This window comes from Jaculus jaculus, chromosome 1 (genome assembly GCF_020740685.1).
Source record: "Jaculus jaculus isolate mJacJac1 chromosome 1, mJacJac1.mat.Y.cur, whole genome shotgun sequence".
Lineage (NCBI taxonomy): Eukaryota > Metazoa > Chordata > Mammalia > Rodentia > Dipodidae > Jaculus > Jaculus jaculus.
Genome location: NC_059102.1, coordinates 134684305 through 134692258, shown reverse-complemented (window position 1 = coordinate 134692258; position 7954 = coordinate 134684305). Strand labels below are relative to the sequence as shown.

At 39.6% G+C, this 7954-nt stretch overlaps 1 pseudogene; it reads left to right on the top strand.

Annotated features, from left to right (window-relative positions):
- The first annotated feature begins 6500 nt into the window (after nt 1-6500).
- Nucleotides 6501-7526, top strand: LOC101599968 (annotated as a pseudogene).
- The last annotated feature ends 428 nt before the right edge of the window (nt 7527-7954 follow it).

Below are 7954 nucleotides of genomic sequence, written 5' to 3'. Positions count from 1 at the left end.
TAGAGGGAGAGAGAGAGAGAGAATGGGCACACCAGGGCTTCTAGCCACTGCAAACGAACTCCAGACGCGTGCGCCCCCTTGTGCATCTGGCTAACATGGGACCTGGGGAACCGAGCCTCGAACCGGGGTCCTTAGGCTTCACAGGCAAGTGCTTAACCGCTAAACCATCTCTCCAGCCCTTAAAGATACTTTTGACATGTAAAGTGACATGTGCTTTGGTTCTAGTGCATGGATATATTTAGGTGTACATAGTTACTATTCTCCTGAGAGATGATGGCAGTGAAGATTTCATGTATATTTTGGAGGTATAACCCCATATGCTGGATGTTCCCAATGTCTTCCAAAAATTTCATTATTGATCTCTAGGGATAAATGACCTTTGTGTTAGAATAAGAAGAGCAGTGTCTTGAGGACAAACAGGGGAAGATATAGTCATGCATGTGTGTGTGTGTGTGTACACATATGTAGTAGAATAGATTTATACGTGCTTACAGACTGATATGTACAATGTGCATATGTGTGTGATTGAACTATGTCTGCATATATGTTTTTCAATTGTTTATAATGTGTCCTGGCTCCTACACTGGTTATCTGACTGCTTCCAAACAAATCATTCACCCTTCCTGAACCTCAGCCTTCTGGCCTCATCAATGGTATCAGCAATGGTTAATTGTGTTCTACATGGGCTTTCCACAGAGCAGGCGGAACAATGAAGTCACGACTTTGTATAAAGCCAAAGAACACAAGAAGGTAAGAGTTAGTGAATCTCTGAATTTGAAATTTAAGTGACATCTGTTCTCTGACTGCCCTGATCTGAATCCTCCCTGCCTTCCTGCACTTCTTACAGGTTTAATATTATTGCAAGCTTTGAAGGTGTTTGGGAGAGTAATAAGATCAAAGATCCCTGGGAGGTTAAGTGAATGACTTAATAGCATAACAAAAATCATTGAGGTCAAAAGAGTGCCCAAATTTGCCATGCTACAGCTCAGGCCATTCCATGCATCACCCAGCTTAGGTTTTCTCATCAATGCTATTGAGCACCTGCTCTGTGACAGGCACTGTACTAGGCACCTTGCAGGATTTATGGTTCCGTGTCATTTTCACAACTCCAAGGGGTCTATTTCCAAGACCCCAAGTTAGAGGGTCTTGCCTGAATAAGTGTACTAGCAATGGTAGAGCAATATAGCTCTATCGTAGAGCTCTTGCTTGAACTCAACCTAAACTATTATAGTCTTCCACCAGCCAGCTATGCCATAGCTATTAGTGAGATATACAGTTTTGTATTTTCGTTTTGTTTTTTGTTTGAGGTATGGTATCATGCAGCCCAGTCTTGCCTTGAACTCTCTATGTAGCCAAAAATGACCTTGAGCCTCTGAACCTCCTACCTGTACCTCCCAAGTGCTAGAGTTACATGTTGGCACGCCAACACTTAGTTACACATATTTTGAACCAGCTACTAGTATGAGCAGCATGATTTTTTCATACTTAAGTCCCAATGAAAGCATTTTAGTAAATAAAAGTAATTTGCTGGCTATATATAATGTTCTTATTTACATTATTTAATTCAATCTGTAGATAAGCATTTTACTCCCATTTCATAAATGTAGAAAATGAGGCTCAGCATGCTTGAAAACTTAATCCAAAACTATACAATATCTAATTGTATCCTGTATCTTACAAGCAGATCACTTTGTGCTTTAGTTTTTTGTTACTTATATATGACTTTGAAGCTAATTTATGTTGTGTGACATGTGATAGATCTCCCTACCCTTCCCATGACCTGACAACATAACAGAAAATCAATAAAATGCTTTTAATAAACTTTCTTCTGTACTTCTTTTTGTTGTTTGTATTATCTATTTGTTTACTTATATTTGAAACAGAATAACACTATGTAACTCTGGTAGGCTTTGAACTCATTGTGTAAATAAGGCTGGTTTGAACTTAAGGCCATCTGTCTGCCTTTATTTCCCTATGGCTAATACCACTATACCTGGTTTCATTTTTTCTTTCTCTTTTATGTTTTTCTTTTTTCTGTGTGCGTGTTTTCATGCGCCATCAAGTGTGTGAGTGAGGGTGTTTGCATGTCACACGATACGCAGAGACATCAAAGAACAACAACCTGAGTGTTGGTCTTTGCTTCCACCTTGTTGGAGGCAGGGTTTTATGTCGTTCACCACTTCATATACAAGTTGCATATGAGAAATTCCAAAAATCATCTTTTCTCTGTTTCCCATCTTTCAAAACAGCTTTTTAAAAAAAAGTAAAAAGAAGCTGATACCCACATGGGAAATGACTTGGCCAAAGTAAACAAAATGAACCAGTACAGAGACTGCAGTCATCTTTTTTTTTCTGTTACTATATTGAAACACCTGAGGTTAGATGCTTAAAAAGGCAAATAGGGATGTTTTTAGCTCAGTTCTGGAAGTTCAGCTACATGGTATCCCCATTGATTTGGTTCTGATGAGGTCTCGTGTTTGATATCATCACAATGGCAGGAGTGAAAGCAAGAACAGGAAATCACGTGGTGAGACAGGCCACAGAATGACTCCAGGGACAGATTCCTTCTTGCTCTGGCCAGAACGTGCCACAGTTCCATGAAAGTTATATCAACTCCTCTTGAGGATGACATCCTCCATGGGGTCTCACCAAGCTTTAACTCTCTAGGGTCCCACCATTTCTTAACATTGCCACACTGAGGATCAAGCTCACAACACAGACACCCTTGAATAGAAAAGTGAATCCACATCAAATCCATAATGGTGGCTAACAGGACTTGTGCTCTGGCAATGCCCTTGGGAGGTTTTTCTTAAACCCCTCTATTAAGGAGTTTAATTTGCTCATCTGTCAAATGGTGATAATAGCATTTTTCACATATTTTTGGAATGATTTAAATCAAGATTAAAAATGCCTGTTCCACAATAGATGGTGCATTTTAGTTGCACAGCAGAACCTGCAGTCTGGGACCCCAATCTCCAATCCTAAATTGTGTTCCAGTAAAACTCCAGGTCTCCTTGCATTTCTGACAATATTTATACACATCAGGGCCTATGGCTATGGTCAGAGAATTCTCCAAGTTTTTAAAGGCAGATTTATTTTTGAAGTTAATTAACCACAATAACTACATTCGCTCAGAGTTATAATCACCTTGGGCCAATCTCCTCTCTCTCTCAAGTGTGTGTCTACATATGCAGTACGTAGAGTCCAGAGGTCCCTGCCAGGTGTCTTCCTTAATTGTCCTCCACCTTATAAGACAGGATCTCTCACTGAACCTAGAGCTTATGCATTTGGGGAGATTAGGTAGCCAGTGAACCCCAGGAATCCACCTGTCCTCATCACCCCAGTGCTAGAATTGATGCATGTATCATCATGTCTCGTGTTTTATGTTGGTGCTGCAAATCTGAACTCAGGTCTTCATGTTTATGCAGTAAGTATTTTATCCACTGAGCCATCGCCATAGCTGTAATCTCTCTTTCTTTTAACAGGTGGAACAAGAGTCACCCTTTATAAACCCAAGTCTAATGATAATAATTCACTAAGTCTCGTCATTCAAGTCAGGCAAGATACTGTAGTTACACATTTTATAAGGCTGAAAGAAATCAGTTGCTTTTGGTATGCCCATAATATAGAGAAATACTAATGTGGTTTTTTTTTTTAAATAAAGTTTTCAGGAAAGAGAAAGCCTCATGTTTGAATGTTTTATTATTCATGATAAGCTCTCTAAACTGCCCAGAAGTTCTTGTTTCATTTAAGAAATCTTAAATTTGAGACATAAACTTCCTGACAGTGTGGGTCCCTTTAAAGGTGATATATGCGCTGACAGTAGAGAAATAAGGTCAGTCGAGTGTTCTATCCACAGGATGGTAAAAGTCATGGTCAGGTTAGAAGAATCAATTAGAGTGGGAACGAGGCTGTGTAAATTTCAGGACTCAAATGGCAAAATATGAAGACAGGGCTGAATTTAAAGCTATGTCTGATGTGATTGTATTTCATTTCCTGATTGGCAAGACAACTGTAAATGGGGATTTAAATTGGATTTAATGAAAAACTAAAACAAACACAAAACAGTTTTCTTCCTTTTTAAAATAATACAAAGGAAAGGGGGACAATAGGATTTATTATGGGTGTTTGAGGAAAGACAGACAGCCTGGGGAAAATATCTTTGATGTTAAAATTCTGGAAAGGGAGTCTTTATGTCTGGGCTGGCATCAGGAAAGGGCTGTATTTATAGCTGGCGTGTGAATGCCTGGCAGGGTCGTGGCCTGCGTGGTGCAGTACTCAGCTCTATGATGCTGTGAGTCTTTGCTGTGTTACATCAGCTGCAGATCTGATGTTTCTAAGCAAACAACAGCTTTAGCATCCTGAAATAGATACCCTCAAAGTGTCCATGGTTCTCAGCTCGTCTGACAGTACAGCTCTTAGAGGCAGAGAATATGTTGCAAGGAAACAGGCTCTGGCTTCCTATGAAGTCTTCTCCCAGCTCAGAAACTTTCCAGCTGGAGCCAATAATAAAGCTTGCTGAGACTCAGTTTTGTTATCTCTAAAATGGATGGTATAAACTGTGTCTAATTTGCAGGGTTGTCATTGAGATTAAATTTATTAGGTTTAGCCAGGTGTGGTGGCACACACATTAATCCTAGCACTTCGGGGGCAGAAGTAAGAGGATCACTGTGAGTTAGAGGCCAGCCTAAGACCACATAGTGAATCCCAAGTCAACCTGGCTAGAACAAAAATCTACTGCAGGGCTGGAGAGATGACTTAGTGGTTAAGCACTTGCCTATGAAGCCTAAGGACCCCGGTTCAAGGCTCAGTTCCCCAGGTCCCACGTTAGCCAGATGCACAAGGGGGCGCAAGCGTCTGGAGTTTGTTTGCAGAGGCTGGAAGCCCTGGCGCGCCCATTCTCTCTCTCTCTCTCTATCTGTCTTTCTCTCTGTGTCTGTCGCTCTCAAATAAATAAATTAAATTCAAAAAAATCTACTGCAAAAAATCAAACCTGATTTTCATAGCAGACATATAAAAATGTTCATTATCACATTACCATTCAATATACCTAGGAATGGCTATATTGAAGAGAAAGAAATACACTGATATTTTCTTTTCCAAACATTAATTGTTCTGGGCCATGACCATCATCCTTCATCTAAACTAAATCTCCAGGACTAATGTCACCTTATCTTCATCTTAATCCAATGATGAGCCACTATTCGTGATCACTGGATGGAACCAAGAGAGAAGTGTTCATGCTGAGGCAAGACCACTGGGCCTGAAGGATGCAGACCTGAACCTCCTCCACTGACTAGAGAGGCTCAGACACTGAAGGAGGACAGGAAGATGTCACTGTGCTTCCTGGAGCCTTGGGTTTTTCTTCTCTAAAGTCAGATTATAACTTTGTCTCTGTACCTCATGAACTCAGTGGGATGGGTCAACTAAATCTAAAGTATATCAAGGTGCCCTTGACTGGTATCTCAATGCCAAGGCATTTTTAGATAGCATTGCAGTTTCCTCAGAAACCCACTTGAACTATGACTCTCATTTAAACACAGTCCTGAATAAAAATCTCATCTCATAATAATCCTAACATGACTCTCTCCATTCTCTAATTTCCACTTTGGAAAAAAATAGAGTATGGTAGTTAATTTTCATTGTCAACTTGACTGGGTTTAGAATTACCATAGAAATTTACCCCTTTGTGTGTTAATGAGGGTGTTTCTAGAAAGGTTGAAACTGAGATGGACCTACCTTGAATGAAGTCAGCAATATCCCATGGGCTGGGATCTCAGATTAATTTAAAAGGAGAAAGTGGCTGAGAGCATTTTCATCTTTTTCTTGTCTTGAGCCCAGAGAACACATCCTGATCTCTCTCAACACAAATGCTCCAAACAAACACTATTCTTTATGTTTAAGGTCTCCCGCCACCATCAATTGTAAGATCCCATTTTAGAATACCCAAAATAAGGGGACATGGAAGCATGGCTCAGCAGTTAAACGTTCTTGCTTGCAAAGCCTGTCAGCTGTGGCTTGATTCCTCAGAACTCACATAAAACCAGATGATAAGTAGTGTATGTATCTGGAGTTTGCTTGCAGGGGCAAGAGACCCTAGCAAGTCCATACACAAACACACACACACACACACACATGCAAATAAATAGAAAGATGGCTAAATCCCAATGATTTCGAAGTACTATTTTTTCCAAATAATAACTTGCTTCCTTTGTTTGATGTTCTCTGTAAAATTAATCTTTTCCACTTCTGACTTTCAAGCTATGTTTTTGTAAAAAAATTGAAACAAGTTAAATTTCAATGTATTGTTACATTTTATGTCTAATATTAAGTAAATATCTTTATATTCACTGTCATTTTGTAGTAAACAAAAAGTACCCATAATCATATGGAAGAGATATGGGGTTTGAAGACAGACATTATTACATTGCAACTATCATTACTGCTCTTGCTAATTATGTAATCTTAAGAAAGGGTGTCCCTGCCCTGGTGTGATTCCGCCCTACGCGTCTAGTGTGAGGCGCCGTAGTTAGTTGTCTCCGTCCGTCTCCTCACACCACCCCCAAGTGCGTGCCACCCCCCATGGAAGATTCGATGGACATGGACATGAGCCCGCTGAGGCCTCAGAACTACCTTTTCGGTTGTGAACTAAAGGCTGACAAAGATTATCACTTTAAGGTGGATAATGATGAAGATGAGCACCAGTTATCATTAAGAACGGTCAGTTTAGGGGCTGGGGCAAAAGATGAACTGCACATCGTTGAGGCAGAGGCAATGAATTATGAAGGCAGTCCAATTAAAGTAACACTGGCAACTTTGAAAATGTCTGTACAACCAACGGTTTCTCTTGGGGGCTTTGAAATTACACCACCTGTGGTCTTAAGGTTGAAATGCAGTTCAGGGCCTGTGCATATTAGTGGACAGCACTTAGTAGTTGTGGAGGAAGATGCAGAATCAGAAGATGAAGAGGAGGAGGATGTAAAACTCTTAAGTATGTCTGGAAAGCGATCTGCACCTGGAGGTGGTAACAAAGTTCCACAGAAAAAAGTAAAACTTGCTGCTGATGAAGATGATGATGAGGATGATGAAGATGATGATGATAATGATGATTTTGATGATGATGAAGCTGAAGAAAAAGCTCCAGTGAAGAAATCTATATGAGATATTCCAGCCAAAAATGCACAAAAATCAAACCAAAATGGGAAAGACTCAAAACCCTCAACACCCAGATCAAAAGGTCAAGAAGCCTTCAAAAAACAGGAAAAAACTCCTAAAACACCAAAGGACCTAGTTCTGTTGAAGACATTAAAGCAAAAATGCAAGCAAGTATAGTAAAGGCACATTGAACAGTCCTGGGCACTACTGGTAAATAAAGCCCAAAGATGGGGAAAGAGGAAAAGGAGAAACAAATCTAGTCCAAACTGAGTATCATCAACAATCCAGACTGAAGTCTTCTATTTTAATCTCATTCCCCTTTCCACATTCCCTTGCAGAATGTAGCCTTTTAACAAAAACATTTTTCTTTGACTCAATGTGATTCAGTGAAGGTTACTGCTTACTCCTACTGTGGATATGCTTCATCTATAACTATGTTTTAATTACCTTTGTATCTGCTTAGCTGCTCAATAAATGCTTGAATGAACCAAAAAAAAAAAAAAAGAAAGAAAGAAAAGAAAAAGAAAGGGTGTCCTTGTTTATGGAAGGGAAAATATTTTGGGCATGGGAAGGACAAAATGGCAGAGTGTATGTGATATACTTGGTTCACAGTGGGCTCAGAATCAAACTTCAAAAATTAGCTGGAAAATAACAAATGAATATTGAATATAATAGGATCAACCCAAAGACATTGGAAACATTACTGAGGAAAGATTTTCTTAAGAAGGTTAAAATAAAATCAAATGTCTGAGGTAGATTAAGCTTTCTATATCTCTCCTCATGTCAGATTTTTTTACCA